Genomic DNA, 21,345 nt, shown 5'->3' on the forward strand with positions numbered 1-21,345 from the left:
CACACTGGTGATGATCGAAGAAGAAGGAGGGAGATCGAAGAATAGAGGTTTGATCAAAGCTCTCTCTTTCTCTCTGATGGTTCTAGAAAAATTGAAAATGAAGATGGAGAAGAGGATGAAAATTATGTGTGTGTTTTAAATTTCTAATTGTTCTCTATTTTTTAAGGGCGTTTTAAAAATTTTTCCATGCTAAAACAAAATAAAATATTGCTTATAGCACTTTCCAGATTCAAACTTTGAAGCAACAAGTTGAAAATCATAGTAATTGCCATTAAGCTACACATTCACTTTATTACAACTACTCAAAAATTTATAAGATACAATTAAAATATGTTATTATAAATTTTAATATTATTTTTTATTTCTTTATTTTTTAGGGTTATAACAATAGTGAGAGGGCTAATGATTTATTAGAACTCATACATGTAGATATATGTGGACTACTAAGTACCACTATTAGAGGGGTTTATCTATATTTTATTACCTTTATTGATGACTACGGTAGATATGGATATATCTACTAAATGAAACACAAATCTAAATCTTTTGAAATGTTCAAGATATTCCAAAATGAAGTACAAAACCAACTTTCCATGACTATTAAAACTCTTTGATCTGATCGAGGAGGTGAATATTTAAGCCAAGGATTCATTGATCATGTTAAGAGCTATAAGATAGTCTCACAATTAACTCCTCAAAGAACACCATAATGGAATTGTGTTTTTGGGCAGAGAAATTAGACTCTATTAGATATGGTTCGATCTATAATGAGTTAAGTAGATCTTCTACCATCCTTTTGGGCCTATGTACTAGAAACAACTACATTGACACTAAACCGTGTTCCACATAAGGTAATTAAAAATACACCATATCAGATATGGACTAGGAAGAAATCTAGTTTTTCTTTTCTCAAGATTTTAAGATGTGATGTATATGTTAAGAAACAGGCCTCAACAAATTAGCACCTAAATTCACAAAGTACCTCTTTGTGGGGTACTCTAAATAAACAAAGGGATACTTTATCTACAACCCACCAATAATAAAGTGTTTGTAATTCAAAATGGTGTCCTTCTAGAAAGAGAATTTATCTTTAAAAGGACTAGCAAGATGCATTTTAAAGAAATTCAAGAACCATAAAATAGCACAGAATCATAAATGGAAAACAGAGAAAACTTACAAGGAGAAATTAAGCTTACTTAAGTAACACAAGGTGTAATGCCCTCACTGACATTACCATATGCTCCATTACAAAAAGCACTAATTACTTCTAATCCTTGAGTTAAAAATTGTTGAAAACATTGGGATCCTAATAATAGATTTCTAGAAAACATTTTATAATCATTTGGGTTATTTAACCCCATACACCATTACATACACAGTAGAAGCATACAGATTAGGTACATCAAAAATCAAGAAAACATATGCATCACTTAAAAATAAAGTGAAAAATTAAACCGTGTGCTACGGCTTGTACCACATGTGCCTCGGCATGTGGCACAAAGGCCACAATTGCCTGCTCTATGCTGTGCATCATGGCATGCAAATACATCTACCGCAGCACACACACTTGAATTTGCTATCAAATGGCAGTTTTTGATATGAAATTCTGATGCGTGACATTTCCACATACGAAGTCTGATTGGGATAGTTCAAGTGCCCACACGGAGCTTATTTTGAAATCTAACTAATGACACTAGGTTCATCCCAATCCAATATTTCTATCAAAAATTGAACACTAAAGTGCACTTTGACCATTTCCTGTCAAAGTTTTGCCACTTAAGTGTCTCAATTCGAAACCAATTGTCATTTGCCACTTTTTAGGCCTTGACCAAGTCCAAATGGATAGAATACACCTAATTGACCATACACATGCACAATATATCACACAAACACAATTTTGTCCTATAATCTGTCGATGTCACACTTTAGGCCAAAATGACATTTTCACTTTTCTAGTCTCATATATGGCTAAGTCACTCCATTTAATCTCCACCCACTTCATATACACACATAATTACATCCATCCACTAGCCTTTTTCAGTTATTTCGTCATTCACACACATACAAGGCTACGGAGTTCAAAATCATAAAAGCATACCATAATCATAACTAATGCACATGTACAAATCCTATGGCAACTTATACATACTTTTCACTCATAATTTACAAATCATTACACCATATCTTACAAAGATGTAGGCAAGAGATGTTAGTTTAGCCTATATCCTTTCCCTTTGACCCACTAGTACCATAACCTGAAAAATGTAAATAACGATGGGTGAGATAAAAATCTCAATAACCAGATATAGATCATTAAATGTCTATTACTACAGATATCCATGTCAAAGTAGCTAAAAACATTATGTTACAAACACACACACACACACACACACACATCACACATCAATACTAGATTATCTTTTTCGCATATAAATCATATTGCAAATACTTTTTCACCACAGCATGATCAACTATCCACCAACCCTCCAAAGCTCCCCAACGTGAAACCATAGGCTCTTCTAAATCAACTACTTGTTGACCTGAGCTCACTTTCGATGGTAGAAACACTCGGCCAAAGGTAATCTAACCCACCTACTAACTATGGTTTTTCCTCTTCACATACTTGTGATAGAGGTATCATTGACTCCTAACCGCACCCTAACGGGCACTAGGGAGTTGCCAGACTACCTGGATGTCCTATGGTAATAGTCCCATAATATGTTGTACCATATTACCAATAGTAACAACCCGAATAATGCTACACCAGACGTCCTATGATGCCAGCCTGACCATATGAATTTTTCATTCACAAATCTCCACACACACACACAACCCCACATATCCTAGGTGAACTCCCACCCGCTATCATCATGCTCTTTCACAACTTAAACTACTTATGCATCTCTCCACAATATATATATACTCATGAAAAATCAATAACTTTTCAAATTCATTTCACAATGCAAAGTTCATGTTAAAACTTATAAATTCACAATTTGATATTTGACATTCACTTTTACACAGTTATAGTAGTTAATAAACATAATAAACTATACGGTTATCTCAACCCTTCTATTCGGGAGAAAGGGTTACTCATATGACTTCAACCTTATTCAAGCTCCTCTCTCTTAATTTATGCATCACACACTAGAATCTACATAAAATTGATATTCAGAGTCAATTTCTCTATTGACCAAAAGTGCCAATTATTGTAATTAAACACTTAATTGCTATCAAATCCACATTTTATACTCGATTATGTACATTACCATTGATCACCCCTCATTTCAAGCTTTAACATTTTCTAGCAATTTTTCTCTCACTACTCTCTCTCTAGATTAGGGCAATTTTTGCCTAAAGCTTCAAAACTTTATCGTTTCGACTCTAACTAGTTAAAAAGCACTAGTTTAACTCCAGAGAACCTTTTTGTTACTATCAGGTAAGAAATCAACACCTTAAAACTCTCAATTTCACTTTCTCCTTGATTAAGACTAAGAGAAAATAGGGTAGATTCAGAGGTTAAGGCAGTACGTGACTTACCTAATAAGTAACGAGTCGAAAATACCGTCCTTACACCTGATTTAGCTTGCCTTAATATAGCCTTAGCTCTTCTCCACTCTAGTCTAAATGACCAAGTCTATTTGGTTGAGTTTGCTTACAACAATAGTTACCATTCCAGTATACAAATGGCACCATATAAGGTGTTATATGGGAGAAAGTGTAGATTGCCTCTTTGCTTAGTTAAGCGAGATGAGTATTTTGGGACTTAATATTATGGATCAGACAACTCAAAAGATTAATCTGATAAAATAAAAGTTGTTGACAGCTCAGAGTAGGCAAAAGAGCTACACAGATAGGCGTAAAAGGCCGTTAGAATTCTTAGTGGGAGACCATGTGTTTTTTAGGGTTATACTAGTGACAAGAATTAGGAGGTCAATAAGAGCTAAGAAATTAACTCCTAGATTCATTGATCCTTTCAAGATTCTAGAAAGGATTTGACCAGTTGCATACAGGATCGCTTTGCTACCAAAGTTGTCTAGCGTGCATGAGGTGTTTCATATGTTGCAACTTAAGAAGTACCAACTTGATCCTTCATGTAGCCTCCTCTTATATATCTTACTCAATATATAAGAAGATTACGATGTTATCACTACCTCACATCAATCATAACAATCAATTTTTTATTTCAAAAGCTTCGGCTAAAGACTTATTTTGTAAAATCAATCAATTCACAATACAATCAGAGAAATACATAGCGGAAGTAGATCATACACTCCTCTAATATGTAATGGATATAACCTACTAACATTCCTATCTCAATGGCATGCATTTCATCACAAAAAAAAACTAAGATTTGATTCGTGCACCGTCGCATGTAGTTTGTATGCCGCTGTATGTGGCACAAAGCCACATGCTCACCCTTTCTGTGTCGTGCACTGTAGTATGTGTCACCATGCACCACGTGCGCCTGTCTAAATTTTTGCTATCATTTTGATAACAAAAAAGATGAACTTTCAGCGTGTGAGTGATTTAAGCAAAGCTTAGCTTGTATACTAACTAATTAGATAAGTTTGGACATGATCTAATGGTCCGGTTAAAATTGGGTGACCTAGTTACAAAAAGTCACTTTTTCTAAAAATTTTGCACACCCAAGCCCTCTAATCAATCCCTTACTCTCATTAGATCACATTAGGCCTTGAATCAAGTCTAAAAGGATCTAATACACCTGATTGACAAGAATATATCTCAATCATACTCATACATTAAAATTTTACCCTTCTATAGCCAATTTCCACAATTTTACTAACTTTACATACTTTACCATTTCTTAGTATAACTTAGCCTACTTGGCTATTTCTCAACACATACATATACAATCATATTCATAATACAATCTTAGCCCCCAAATACTCATTTCATCATAATTTATCCCTTGGCTTAAGATTCACTAACACAAAAATCATTTCAACACAATATAATCGAATCATAGCCCCTTTATTTCAAACAACACATATACATATAATCGGGTTTGATTTCACAAAATCTCAATTCAATACATGCATGCAACCCTATGGTAACTCACTTACACACACACATACACATATACATATATATATATATATATATATATACAATCTCAATTCAGTTCATTACACAAACACAAAGTACATGGCTTCACACTCAAGCCAGTCCAGACTCTCTTCCCTTGCCTTGATCACTTCGCAGTCCTGTAAACATATAACCATGAGGGTGAGATAAAAATCTTAGTAACTGAATAACTCACTCCTATTGACTATCACATGTAATAGTATGGAAGTAAACATAGTATATCATTAAAACCTTATAAAGTATCATTTATATCACATATATCATTTCCTTTCTCAACTTTTCCTCAATCATAAAGGATTCCATGTGATCTCAACATATTTCACCATATCACATAACATGCTAGCATGATCTCTATCAACCAAACCTTTAAATCATCCCAACACGAAACTATAGGCTCATCTTAGACTAATGTACACTCTCATTAGTCTTGAGCTCACCTGTAGTAGTAGAATCACCCAGCCAAAGATGTTCTAACGCACAATACGGACTATTGTTTCCCCTAACACACACAATAAGGCATCATTGACTCCAACACCATATCATAAGGACACTGAGGATTCTCTCATCTCCAACACCGTGCCTCAATAGGTACTAAGGAGATCTTTTCTAACACCGCACCGTTCAAGGCACTAAGGAGAATTATTTCCAACACCGTACCCTAACGAGTACTAAGGAAACCTTATTATATGGTCTTTATCATCTCCTACACTCGAGTGAACTCCTACCCCTATGCTCATGCTTTCCCAAACCATTTAAGGTTCCCATTTACCATTTCACACTTTCTTACACATGATATATATAATTAATACTTTACATTATAAAACACGCATTTCCATGCTTATTTCAACCAAAAGCCATTTCACATAATAGTCACTCAATGCTATAAAACATGCTTAATTTAAAATCATTTCATGCATTATATAGTATACTAACATACGGTTACAATCAAACAGTCAAACGAAGGAAGTTATTCAATTACCTCAACCCTTCTATCACTAGAAAGGTTACCCGTGAATTTCAACTATCACACAAGCTTATCTTAGGCTTCCTTTCTCTACTTGCACATCCAATATGCCAATCTAAACATATTTGGCACATTTTAGTCATTTGGTCCATTTTAATCAAAAACTCATTTTTACTGTTTAGGGCTATATTCATCCATAAACTCTTTTCCATTTATCCATTCTAAGTCTATGACTACCTAATTACTACTTTACGTTACCTCAATGGGTCTTATTTCACTCAAATTAAATTTTTTGCCTTAACTTTCTCTCTTTAAAGGCTAAAATTGAGCCTACAGGTTCAAAGCTTTACCATTCAGCTCTAAACTAGTCACAAAGCTCTAATTTAACTTTTGAGAACCTTTTTATTATTATTGGGCAAGAATCAAACCCCTTAAATTCCACCAGTTCAATTTCTCTATAACTCATTTTTAGAGAAATTTGTTTAGAATGGAAGGTAAGAATTATACATAGCTTACTTGACAAGTTACAATCCAAATCACCTTCCAACTCTCCAAAATAGCTTGACTTAGCTCCTTAGCCCTTCACCTCTCCTCTCTCGTGTGTTTCTCAGATTTTTACTTTTGAAAATCACCCAATTTCATGATGAAGAAGTGATTTTTTGATCCATACACCGTGGCGCATGCAGCACAAGCCACGACGTGTGGCATGGTGAGATTTATTTTCATCACGTGTACTTGCTTCGACTCGAAATGCACTCCTCTTGCCTGTATCTACTCATACAACATATAAACAAGTCAAATTACCAATTAATCATCTGAATCTCTAATCCCACACTAACTTCCACTTCACCCTTGATTAACCTCTAAACTTAGGATTAAGAAATTCAGGATGTTACATCTTGTACCCAGCATAGTTAGCATCTAAATGGGTGATCAACTTAGGCTCTCCTCCTTTAGGAAACTAAATTCTTAGCTGTGGTGTTTCATTTAAATACTTGAAGCCTCTTTACTCCCTTTAGATGAGAATCTCTTAGATCTACACACATACAAACACTGAGCATTATATTAAGTTTGGTAGTAGTGAGGTACAGTAATAGTCCAATCATTTTCCTGAATCTAGCTTGATCCACCTTCTTCCTTTTTCATCCTTGTCTATGTTGATTAAAGTACTCATAGGAATATTGCTTGGATTGGAATTCTCAAACCTAAACTTCTTTAGTAGCTTATGAGTGCATTTGGTTTGGCTTATGAAGATCCCATCTCTCATTTGGTTGATTTGGAATCTGAGAAAGAAATTTAACTCTCACATCATGGACATCTCGAATTCACCTTGCATAATCTTAGCAAATTTCTTACAAAAAACTCCATTAGTAGCTCCAAAAATAATATCATCAACATATATTTAAACTATTAGAATATCACTTCCTTCGATTTATGAGAATAAGGTTTTATCTACCATTTCTCTTTTGAAGTTACCAAGTAAGAAGCTACTTAACCTATCATATTAAGCTATTGGGGCTTGTTTAAGTCCATGCAAAGCCTTCTTCCATTCATAGGCATGATTTGGCATTGATGAATCCTCAAATCCTAGAGGTTGCTCTACATAAACTTCTTAATTGATTAGTCCATTCAAGAAAGCACTTTTAACATTCATTTGATAAAGCTTAAAATCATTAATGCATGCAAAAGCAACTAAAAGTATAATAGCCTCAAGTCTAGCAACAGGGGAAAAGGTTTCATTATAATCAATACCCTCTTCTTGATTATAACCTTTAACTACTATCCTGGCCTTATTTCTTACCACCATTCTAGTTTCATCAAGCTTATTTCTAAAGACCCATGTCATCCTTATTATAGGATGATCACTAAGTCTCGGCACTAAGACCCAAACTTAACTTCTGTAAAATTAGTTTAATGCTTCTTACATTACTATAAGCCAATATTTATCAAATAAAGCTTCTTTGATATCAGAAGGTTCAATGTTAGAAAGAAATGCATTAAAATGGCATACTTCTTTAAGTAAACCTCTAGTTCTAACTTTATCACTAATTTCTCCAATGACTTAATCAATAAGATGTGACTTGCTATATCTTCAACCTTTTGGAAGATCAAATGTCTACCCATTTTGATCATTAGTCATGGTATCATTATTAGTTTAATTTTCCTCCTTTTCATTCAGTGAGAGACTATCAAGATGAAGATTTGTGATCTCTTTTTCCTTATTCTCATCTAATAAGGATTCATCAAATTTGACATGAATTGACTCTTCAATAGGTAAAGTTCTTTATAAAGACTAAAAGCTTTACTTCTATTAGAATAACCTAGAAACATAGCTTCATTACTCTTAGAGTCAAACTTATCTATATTATCCTTACCATTATTTAGCATAAAGTACTTATAGCCAAATACATGCAGATGTGAGATGTTAGGCTTCCTTCCTTTGTAGAGTTCATAGTGTAGAATAGGTCAGACATAAGCTCTATTTATGATGTAGCAAGCTATGTTCATAGTGTCTGCTTAGAAGTACTTTGGCAGTTTCTTCTCATTTAGCATAGCTCTTGCCATCTTTTCTAAGATTCTATTCTTGTTATCTACTACTCCATTTTGTTGAGGACTCCTAATAGCTGAGAATTCATGACTTATTTCCAGTTCTTCCTAAAACTCAATGAAGTTAAAATTGTCAAATTCTCCACCATAGTTACTTCTATTGTTTACCATTTTCAAACTCTTCATTTTATACTTTGGCCATAAATGCCATAAAATAGTCAAAGGTTTGATCCTTGTGAGACATGAAGATAGTCTATGTGAATCTAGAATAATCATTAATAATGACAAAAGTATAAATATTAACCCCTAAGTTTTTTTGCCCTTGAAGGACCAATTAAGTCCATATGAAGCAGCTTAAGAGGTCTTGAGGTGGAAACCACATTTTTGCTATGAAATATAGTCATGACTTGCTTTCCTGCTATACAAGCATCATATATCCTATTGGCATTGAATTTAATCCTTGGTAGCCTAATGACAAGATCCTTCTTTACTAGTTTGTCTAATTACTTCATGTTGACATGAGCTAATTTCTTTTGCCACAGCTAGCTCTCATCATTCATGGAGATTAAACAATTTGTATTCAAGGAATCATCATCACAAAGGTTAATTGAATATACATTCTAAAATTTTTTCCCTTCTAAGATGGTTTTCTTGTTTATTCATCTCTCATAATGTAATGCACAACATTAAATATAATCTTATAAACTTTATCACACAATTGACTAATGCTTAAAAGGTTATGTCCTAAACCATCAAATAAATAAACATAATCAATGCATGGAGAGTTGGAAGAATTTTTAACAACCTTACCTATACCAAGAATTTTGCCTTTCTCATTGTTTTCAAAGGTGATAGTCCCACCATCTTTAGTTTCTACCATGTATAAGAACATAGAGCAGTCACCAATCATATGCTTAGAGCAGCTACTATCTAGATACCATTTTCATTTGTGACTCTCCTTGTTACTTGCACAAATGTCAGGTTTTCTTAGGTACCCAAATATGTTTAGGTCCTGATGAGTTAGTAGACTCCTTTAGAACTCACTTCACATTTCCACTCAACCCTTACTTCCTATGGATAAATGACTTAGTCATGTATCCTTTCTTATTACAATAAGGACAAGTTCACTTGTGTGAGTTAGTCCCAATGGCAAGATCAAAGAAGTTCTTATAATATTTTTGTTTCTATTTAGGTTTTTAGCCCAATTTATCTTTATCAAAAATACTTCTTTGTTGACTCAATTTTATTCAGATTATCTCTACCCTTAACAAATTTAGCAAGAGCATTTTTCAAAACTTCCTTTTCAAAAATATGAAGAGAACAATATACACACTGAGTTCATTTTCCAAAATATAAACATTCTTTTTCAAAGTTTCATTTTTAGTTTTAAGAGACATATTCTCCTTTTTAGAAATAGCAAGCTTCTTTTTAACTTGGGTAAGATTTTTCATGAGCAGAGAAAAGATTCATTATGTAATTTCTTAAAAGTAATTTTTAATTCTTCAAAGGTAAAATTGAATTTAGAATATGAGTTAGAATCATTTACCTAATCAATGTTGCTTTTAGCCATTAGGCAGATATTTGCTTCCTTTTTTTTCTGCAGGTTCATCATCACTGTCACCCCATATTAAAGAAAGATATGCCTTGAACTTCTTCTTGTCATACTCGTAGCTCTTACTCTCTGGTTTTAGGGGACAATTAACCATGATGTGTCATGGCTTCTTGTATTTAAAGCAAATGATTTCCTTGTCTATTTTCTTCAAGAATTTCTTACTAAATTTCTTCTTCCCAAAGAATTTGCCAAATTTTTTGATAAACATGGCCATTTCCTTATCAAAATATTCACAATCGCTAGTCTTAGAGTTAAAATATTCTTTTGATTCTTTTAGTGCTAGTAATTTCTTCTTCTTGTCAGCATCCTCCTTCAGGATTGATAGTCTTCCTTTATGCTCGACAAGGCTTCCAAACAATGCTGCCACAGATCTTATGAAATCACTTTTTACTTCCTCAATGGCAGTGATTTTAGGTTGCCATTCAGTAGGAAGATGTCTCATGATTTTTTTGACTTGCTCCTTTTCTGTGTAGGTCTTTCCAAATATTGCAAGCTCATTTATCATATGTGTATATATTACTTGCATTTACTTGATGCTTTCACCAAGCTTCCTCTTGAAAAGCTCATACTTCTAAGTCAGCCTACTCATTTTGTTCTCTTTAACTCCTTTTTTGCCTTCTTGTGCAATCTCAAGGGCATCCCACATTTCTTTTGCTATCTTAAGATTGCTGACATGAAAGTATTCTTGTTAACTCAAGGCACTTACTATAATTAATTTTCCCTTTGAATTTAGTAGCATCAGTTTCTCTTCCTTTTCTTTAAATTCACTCCTTATTTTTCTTACTTATTGTCCTTCTACTATTTTTATTGGAATATAAGGACCATTCTCAACAATCTTCAACAAATCAAGGTTTGATGCCTCAACGAACAATCTCATCTTGCTCTTCCAGAAGGTATATTTTTCACCATTGAATCTTGGAGGCCTATTGATCTTGGCACCTTTTAGGAGAACACTGTCACTAAAACAAACCATATGATCCTCCTAGACTGTTAAGTCCTTGATCAAGAGTTTAAGCTCTGATACCAAATATTAGATAGGCTAGTACTAAAGAGGGGGTGTGAATTGGATGACACTAAAAATTTCTTAAGAACTTGAAACGTGAGAAAGATAGGAGGAATGAAAATGGATATAAGACAGTCCTCAAGATCACACTTGAGATTTTCAAATAAACTCACAAGCTTTAATGGGTGCTTGCTACCATAGTATAATAATTAAGACTTTACTTGTCTTAATTCAATAACAAACCTTGCTACAATCTAGCAAGTTGTTATAGTTACTTGAAAAATACCTTTTCAAGATTTCAGTTAAAGAATAAAACTTTCATAGAAAAACTCTCTTGAATAGTAAATTGATTATAAATGAAAGCTTAGAAACTTGTGAGAGCTTTTTCAAAAATATTATCAAGTATGATAAATGAATGCTAAACTTTTATGCACAATTGAAACCTTTTTAGAATGCTAGAATAATAGATAGTTTACTTAAAGATTAGAATTGTCATTCTAAACGTGAATTGTATCATATATATAGTTTTGGCAATTGACAGACCATTGAAACAGTGTTTCTAACCGTTGGTGACATTTCTTGCATGCAATTAGACATTTCATGTGTGAAATGGAGCTATCTAAGTTCCAGACATGCATATGTGACAATTCAAGCATGAATCTCAAGATATCTCCTGCATGTTTTAGAGGGAAAGAATATGAAACCTATTATGTATGACAAAACTCATATGTGACCCTTAGGTTCTCACGTATGAATTGGCTGGCTGAATGCTAAGCCAATTCTGTGAGATGAATCAAGTGTGGAACAAACTCTATATCATGCATGGAATGGCTGTTTTCAAAACTCAAACTATTTAGAAAGATAGATCACACGTAGAACACTATAATACTTACGCATGAAATAGCAAGTTGTAAAACTCAACCCATTCTATAAATCATATCACGTGTAGGACCATTATGTACTCAAGCAAGGAATGCATGATAAAAAAACATTTAGAACAATAGTTGATAAACTACATAAGTGTACAATGTTGAACTAGGCTTGAAATGGCTTAAGACTCAATTTGGTAAAATGTGTTTAAAAAACTTGATGACATATCACGCGTGGTTACTGTAATGCCCTCGCTGACATTACCATATGACCCTTCACTAATTCTACCAATCATTGTAAAATCATTTATTTTAAAATCTTGAGATCCCAAGTAAAACATTTCTAAAACCATTTCATAAGATAATTGAGTTATAAAACATTGTACAGTGAAAGTACTAAGCATAAGCACATCAAAAAGCAACACAAAACCTCATTATTCACATGAAAGGTAAGCCATGTACCGCGGCTTGTGTCACATGCATTGTGGCATGTGGCATAAGGACCCTAGAATCACTCTCTGTCTATAGGCCATGGCATGCTGTCCTTTGTTAACACATATGCTGCAGTGCATATATCAGAATTTGCTATCATATTTTAAATTCTGATATGAATTTTGAAAGTGCACTATTTTCACATCCGATGTCTAATTGGGATGGTTCAAATGCCCACACGAAGCTGGTTTTAAAATCTAACCAATGACATTACTTTCATTTCAATCCGATATTCCATTCAAAAATTGGACACTCAAGTGTATTTTAATCATTTTAAGTCAAAATTCACCACTTGAGTATCACCAATTGAAACCACGAGTCATTGGCTACTTTTAAGGCATTAACTACCTCTAAATGGACAATACATGCCTAATTGATCAATTATATATACAATATAATGCATACACACATTTGGCCTGTAAACTGCCTATAACACATAATTTAGGCTAAACTCCTTTTTCTTATTTTCATTCATATTTATGGCTAAATCCCACAATATGCACATAAACATATCCACTAGCCTATAACATTATTTTCACCACATACACACACATATAAACATACAGTAAGCTAGATCTTAAAAATCACACATACACACACACATTCACGAGTTATGCATAAGCGTTGGTTCATGTGGTAACTTATATGTACAAACCACTACTATTATACCTAATTTCATTACACCAACTTACAATGGGCCTTTCAAAGAAATCTCTACTCAATGCATTTCCTTTCCATTTGCTTCACTACTGCCAGAACCTAAAAAATATAAATAACTACAGGTGAGATCAATATCTCAGTAACTAATATAATTCATACATGTCCATTATCACAAATAACCATATCAAAGTAATAAAAACCAAAGTATAACATATATATTTATCATAACATAGCTTAACTCATAACTTTCACATATAAACTACTTTCTCACATTTTTACATACTAGTATGATCATCTATCTATCGATTCTCTGAAGCTCCACAACATAAAACCATAGGTTCTACTGGATCAATTACTCATTGACCAGAGTATACTTTTAGTGGTAGATACACTCGACCAAAGGTAATCTATCCCACTTACAAACTACGATTTCCCTCATTTTACACACTTGTGATGGAGGTATCGTTGACTCCTAACCATACCCTAACAGGCACTAGGGAGTTGCTAGATTGCCTGAATGTCCCATGGTAACAGTTTCAATATAATGCTATACTAGATTACCCATGATACTAGCCCGTATAATGCTGCACCAGATGTCTTATAGTGCCAACCCAACTATATGGATTTTTCATTCCCATCTCCACACACACATATCCACACATGCCCTGGGCGAACTCTTACTCCCTATGATCATGCTTTCTCACATAAGTTTTCACTGCTCTTTTCATATTTCCACACTATTCACTTTTATACATAACACACACACACATACAAATATATATATATATATATGTATATATATTCATTTAAAGTTAGAAATCCGTAGACTTTCTTTTCATAAATCAATTTCATGTCAAACTTGTTTTCATAGTAAACTCATGCATAAAACCTCATAAAATAATAATACATTTACTCATACACAATTATATGAGCTAAGCAACATAACAAACTATATGGTTACCTCAACTCTTTTGTCTAATAGAAAGGGTTACTCGTGTAACATCCTTACTCAAATCTCTCTCCACTATTTACACGTCACACATTAGAATCTACACAATATTAGCAACTAAAGTCAATTTTACCATTGACAAAAAGTGTCAATTATCATAATTAAACATCTAATCACCACTATTCCCCTTAGTCGTGCCCGTCTCCATGTTCTACTCTTAATTAACATTCAATTTATGCACTAACGCATCCATTATAAAATTTCTCCCGCTACTCTCTCTCTCTCTTTATGAATCAGGTCAATGGAGCCTATAACTTCAAAGCTCTATCATTTCGACTTAAACCAGTCACAAAACACTAGTTTAGTCCCAAAGGACCTTTCTATTACTATAGGGTAAGAAATTAAGTCCTTAAAACTTTCAAATTCAATTTCTCACTAATTTAAACTAAGAAAATAGGGTAGAATCTTCGGTTAAGGCAGTACGAGGCTTACCCAATAAGTAACAAGTCAAAAATCTCATCCTTTCTCATAAAATAACTTGCCCTAGCTAAGAAATCTTTCTTCTCCATGCCAGAATCCCTTCCTCTTTATTTCCCTTTTGTTTCTTATGAGCTGCCACAACCTCATTTATAAGAATTTTGTACCATGCATCGTGACGCATCCATCCTCCACTGTAATGCATGGCATAGTGAGGGAAAACCTCATTATACTCACATGCTCTGCTACTAGACTTCACTTTTCTTCTCATATCTGTTCACATAACATCCCAATGACTCAAATAACATTTCACCATCTAAAATCCTAAGCCCATATTAAGTCACTAATTCATCACATAATTAGCCATTAATGCAAGAATAGAAATGCAAAATGTTACAATTCTCCCCTCTTTTTAAGAATTTTGTCCCCAAAGTGAATTAACTACTAGTACATACTTAACCTAAGGGAACAAGTGAGGGTATTGCTTCCTCATTTTAGTTTCTATCTCCTAAGTTGCATCACCAGGAGTCATACTACTCTAAAACACCTTCACCAGCCGAATAGTCTTGTTTCTCAATTGCTTATCCTTTACATCCCCAATTCACCTTGGTTATGCTTTATAGGTCATATTCTCTCATAACTCTACTTCTTCTGGCTCAATTACATGAGAAGGATCTGAGTGATATTTCTTAAGTTGAGATATATGAAACACATCATGAATCCCAGATAATTATAGAGGTAAAGCTACTTGATAGGCAACTAGCCTAATTTTCTCTAAAATTTCAAACGAACCTATGAATCGAGGAGTCAATTTCTTGGCTCTAATTGACCTCCCGATTCCCGTTACTAGCATAGTTTTTAGAAATACATAGTCACCTATCAGAAACTCTAAGGGTTTTCTTCTACGAATAGCATAACTCTTTTTCCTGGTTTGGACTTTTAATAGCTTCTGCCATATCAGTTCAATCTTTTGAGTAGTCTAATCCATAATGTATCAGGACCTACAATGCTTCTTTCACTCAACTTTATCCAACACAATGGTGATCTACACTTCTTTCCATACAGAGCTTCATATAGTGCCATTTGAATACTGGAATGGTAGCTATTTTGTATGCAAATTTAGCCAATGGCAATTAACTATCCCAACTACCTTGTAACTCTAACACATAAGATCGCAGTATATCTTCTAATCTTTGAATAGTTCATTGAGTTTTCCCGTCAGTTTGAGAATGATAAGTGGTACTAAGCTTCAAAGTAGTACCCATGGCCCTCCATAATGCCCTCTAGAATCTAGACATAAATCTCAAATCTCGATCTGAAACTATATCCTTAGGTACTCTATATAAACATACAATCTCTCAAATATAAGTCTTGGCTAGCTTCTTAAGAGAATCACTAATTTAATAGCTAGAAAATGAGCTGACTTCATCAATTGATCAATAATTACCCAAATAGCATCGTATCCTGATTGAGTCCTTTGCAATCTAGAGATGAAATATATGGAAATGCTATCCTGTTTCTACTCAGGGATCTCTAGGGGTTGCAATATTCCAGTTGGCTTCTAATGCTCGATTTTAACCTTCTGACAAGTCAAACATCATGCTACAAACTCAATCACCTCTCTTTTCATTCTTGGCCACGACTAGTAATGCTTCACATCTCAGTACATCTTCATAGCTCCTGGGTGAATAGTGTACTTACTGTAGTGCGCTTCACTCAGAATCACCTTTCTCAAGTCGATATTATTAGACACACAGATTTTATCCCGATAGATCACAAATCCAACTAAACACTGAACCATATAGGTAATGAAGCCAAATATTTATTGCAAAAAGCACTATTGCAAGCACTAGATCAACTACCTGATGCATAAGCCACTACTCATATCTTACATCAATACTGTTGAATAGGGAGGCGCAACGGAAGATCAAAATTTTAAAGCCCCTATCCTGATATGGACCAAACCAACTTGTTTAAGCTAATGTGGATAGAAGAGTTACCTTTTAATTCTTTAAACTTGGCGCACATTCTCTTCAAGAGTTTAGATCTCAGGAGTTGACAATGTAGATATGCTCCCTCTACCAATATCTACACGAATAGCTCTCTAACTCGAACAACATGCTAGCGCTCCCACCGTCCGTTCTTCTTTGAATGTTATTTTTTCTTTTTATAGGATGGCTTTTGGCTCTCAAAGTGTTTTTACCGTTAGAACTTTTTTAACTCTCTCATCTTTCACAAAAGGACATCCATATCTATATACAGTATATATATAAGGGTTTTTGTCTTCCACTTAAAAGGCCTACAAAAATATAATTAAATTTATCTCATAAATTTAATCCATGATATCACATCTAATTTGAATTTATCTTATAATTGTATTGATATATAAAATTAAATATAATATATATATATATAGATATTTGAAATATATTTGTGTATATATATTCGTATATATATAATACAATATGTATATATGATATATATTTATTATATTATGTTATGTTATGTTTATGTTAGTTTTAAATTTTTTATCTATCAATCTTATTATCAGATACATTATTAGATTTTATTATAATACTTATAAATACCTTTAGAGGGAGAAGAAATTATAGATGACATAGAACAAGGTCAATAAATGTGTTAAATAAAGTAGATACTATGGGAAGAAGAGAACTATTTTAAGAAAATATATAGTTGATAAAGTAGAGAAATGGCTAGAAAATACAAAATATTATAAAACTAATAAAATAATTTTAAGATGTGGAGAAGTAATGAAAGGATATAAATGGGGATGGATGAAACTAGAAAAATATGAAAGGAAAAGAAAGAAAAGAAAATCAAAAATAAAATTAGAAAATATCTAAAAAAATATTATAAAAGATATAAAAATACAAGCCAAGAAAATCCTTTAGAAAAAAGGAAAAGAAAGATAAACTATAATAAAAGACCTAAAAAATGTAAATGCTATAATTATGGAGAATTAGGACACATATCACCTAACTATCCAAGTAAAAAGATAAGAAAATAATGAAAATTATGGAAGAAGCTTATAAAGAAAATTTAAAACCTATAGGATATGATAAAGAATTATTTAAAATAGAAAATGAATTAAATAACTTAGATAGAGAAATTTATAAATTAAAAATAATTAATGAAACTAAAACTGACAATAATGATTGAGAAGAAAAAATAAGTTATATGTATATGATGAATATCTTAGAAGATGAACCTGAAAGTAATAATAATGAATATGATGAATATGAAGAAATTGTAAGTGCAGAAGAAGGAATAGTTTAAAAAAGAATGACTTTTAATCAAAAATAATATGAAAAAAATAAGAGATTTAAAATTAAATTTAAAACCTAAAGAATTAAAAAAATGAAAGTTTCATGAATAATGTAGGAAAACTTGTAAAATCTAAAAAAACAAAAAAAACATATGCATGTATATTTTTAGAAAAGAAACACCCTATAGAATCAACATTAATAGAAAGAATATTAAGAATACCATTAATAAGTAAAGCCTTAATAGATGCTGAAATTAACAAATTACCGTTTTAAAGATGAAGTAATAGAAATATATATTGCAGGAGTACAATTATTAGTAAAAGCTTATTTTTCAAGAAGGAAGAAACTCACCAATAGAATTATTAATAACTGATGGAAGAATAATAAGTAGTGTGAAAGATAGTATTTTGGGAATATTAACTAAAAATCTAATATATCAAAAATTAAAATTTATAATGAATACTAACTTTTGTATTTCAAGAGCTGATGACAATATGAATAAAACCTTATTAATATATCATAAATTAGGATGAATAAAATTATTAATAGGATCAAGAACAATAAGTATAATTTTGTATGATAGGACTAGTATTTACAAATGAACATAAAATTTATAGAAAAAATAAAGGAAAATTAACAATAGATAAACATTTATGCTTGTACTACAAGAAATAGAATTGGATCCAACTAAAATAGCAATAACTGAACAATTAAGATTAGAATTAGATAATACAATAGGTTTACTATGAAAATGAAAATAATTTGAGAAGATTAATAATTAATGATAATATTGAACAAAGATCTTTAACAATTAGTACCCCAACATTAATATAAATATAAACCAACCTACTACTAGAAGAAGTTTTAGTTTAGAATAGAGACCTAGGACAAGTAGAGGAATATCTAGAGAAGAAATATTATTACTTAGTGAAAATAGAAGTGAAAGACCAATAAGTTCAAATTTAGAATCCTTTAAATCTTGAAACACCTATAGAAATAATAATTATATATTAATAGAAGTAAAACAAGAAGAAAATTGGATAGATATCCAGAAAAAGAAAAAAGTACAATACAATTAGGCTTGACAAATAATAACTTAGAAGTAACTAATGAAGAAAATAGAACAATTTCATCCATAAGAATAAATCAAAGAGAAGTGATAACTATAAATTTGGGTGGTAAAAGATAATAATAATGATCAATATAAAATAACTTTAGGCAATGACTTCTTAGATCAAGTAAAACCATGGAGGATACAAAAGGAAAGGATTTTAATAAATATTAATTATCAAATAATAGTGATTCAAAAAATAAAATTAATATGAACAGATTATACTATATATTGATAAAATTCAATTATCAAAAATATATATCAAGAAAATATCATGCTTTAGTAGATACAGGAGCAAATATCTCAATAGCAAAAGCAAATGTATTACTAGATGAATTATGAAAAAAGAAGAATAAAATATTAAGAATGCAAGGAGTAGGAAAATAAATTAATTGTATAGAATTAGAAGCAAGAGATATTATGGTACAAATTGAAAAATATGAATTAAAAATAAGAAAGTTAATCAATATAATGTGATATTCATGTGATGTAATATTAGAAATAGATTTTATTGAACAATATTATTCTTTACATATGTTTGAAAAAGCAATAATATTATTGTAATCACCAAGCATGGGGGAGTAAGAGTAACTAAGCCTTATAGTAGAAAGATGAAAAAATTTTAAAAGAAAACAAAAAAGAATATGAAGTATAGTTCTTACCAAATAAAAAACCTTTATATCAAAATGAAATTATAAATTCAATAAAAATTTTGAACACTGCAAAAGAAATTAAAACAATTGAACAAAGACTATAGAAAATTATAGTGAAAATCCTTTAGTTCATTGAAAAAATCTAAACCTTTAGAAAAAATAGAATTAAGAGATTATAGTAAAGAAATAAACTGTAAACCTTATCCATGGACAGAAAATGATAAAAAAGAATTTATAATGCATATAAATGAAATGAACATGTCATTTAATAAGAGAAAGTAGATCTAAATATTCTTCACTTGCAATAATAGTAGTTAAACATAGTGAAGAAAAAAAAAATCAAGATTAGTCAAAACTATAAAAAATTAAATGAATTAGCAATAAGAAATAGATATCTAATCCTTTTAAATAGATTTGTTGTTTTATCTAATAAGAGGAAAAAAAATATATTCAGTAAGTTTGATTGCAAATCTAAATTTTTTCAAATAAAATTACAAGAATAAAGTAAAAAATATACTGCTTTTAGTACATCAGAAGGATTATATGAATGGAACGTATTACCGATGGAATTTCATAATAGCCCTAGTATATTTCAGGAATATGTGACAAAATTACTACTACCAATAAAATATTTTGCTGTCATATATATAGATAACATTTACTATTCTCAAAAATAAAGAAGAACATAAAAAACACTTAGAATAATTTATCGAGCTTATAGAAGAAAAAAGGATTAAATATATCACCTAAGAAAATTGAATTAAGAAAAGAAAGAATAGAATTTTTAGATCAATATATAACAAATAATGTAATATAATTATAAGAACATATTAGCAAAAATATATTAGAATTTGATGAAATAAAGAATAAAAAAAAACTTCAATCATTTTTAGGATTAGTAAATCAGGCTAGAAATTATATTATAAACTTATCAAAATTAACAGCAAAAGTAAGTGAATTAGCTGGAGAAAAGATATATGGATATGGGATAAAGAAAAAAGAAAAAATAGTAAATCAGATTAAAATTATATCAAAATCTACCTAAACTAACTATTACAATAAATAATGATGTAACTTGGATAATTTACACAGATGCTAGTGAAAATTATTGGAGAGCAACTTTATATCATATTAATGAAAAAGGAGAAGTAATAACTAGATATACTAGTAGAAAATTTAATGATAGTCAGACTAGATATCATTCTAATTGGGAGAGTTTTTTGGCAATAGTAAAGGCTGTACAAAAGTTTGAATTATTTATTGTTAATCCTAGATTCATTATAAGGATTGATAATACTCAAGAAAACATTGGTTGAATAAAGGATAAAGGAATAAAGACAACTCAATTATGTAATAAAATGTTAATTAAGTGGCAATTAGATATGTCATATTATGATTATGAAATTGAATATATTAAAGGTAAGAATAATCTTGTGGCTGATTATTTGTCCAGATGGAGCTAAATAGAAGAGAGACAAGTATGATGACTAATAGTAGTAGTGGTGGTTCACTAACATGACCAATAATGACCCCAACACTAGACTAAGTAATTATAAAGGAAATATTCTGGAGATTGAATATGAGCCTTCTTGCTGGACAATTAAATACAAGT

The sequence above is a fragment of the Prosopis cineraria genome, unplaced genomic scaffold (genome assembly GCF_029017545.1).
Source record: "Prosopis cineraria cultivar Desert tree isolate PC_DT_omini unplaced genomic scaffold, ASM2901754v1 PC3, whole genome shotgun sequence".
Taxonomy (NCBI): domain Eukaryota; kingdom Viridiplantae; phylum Streptophyta; class Magnoliopsida; order Fabales; family Fabaceae; genus Prosopis; species Prosopis cineraria.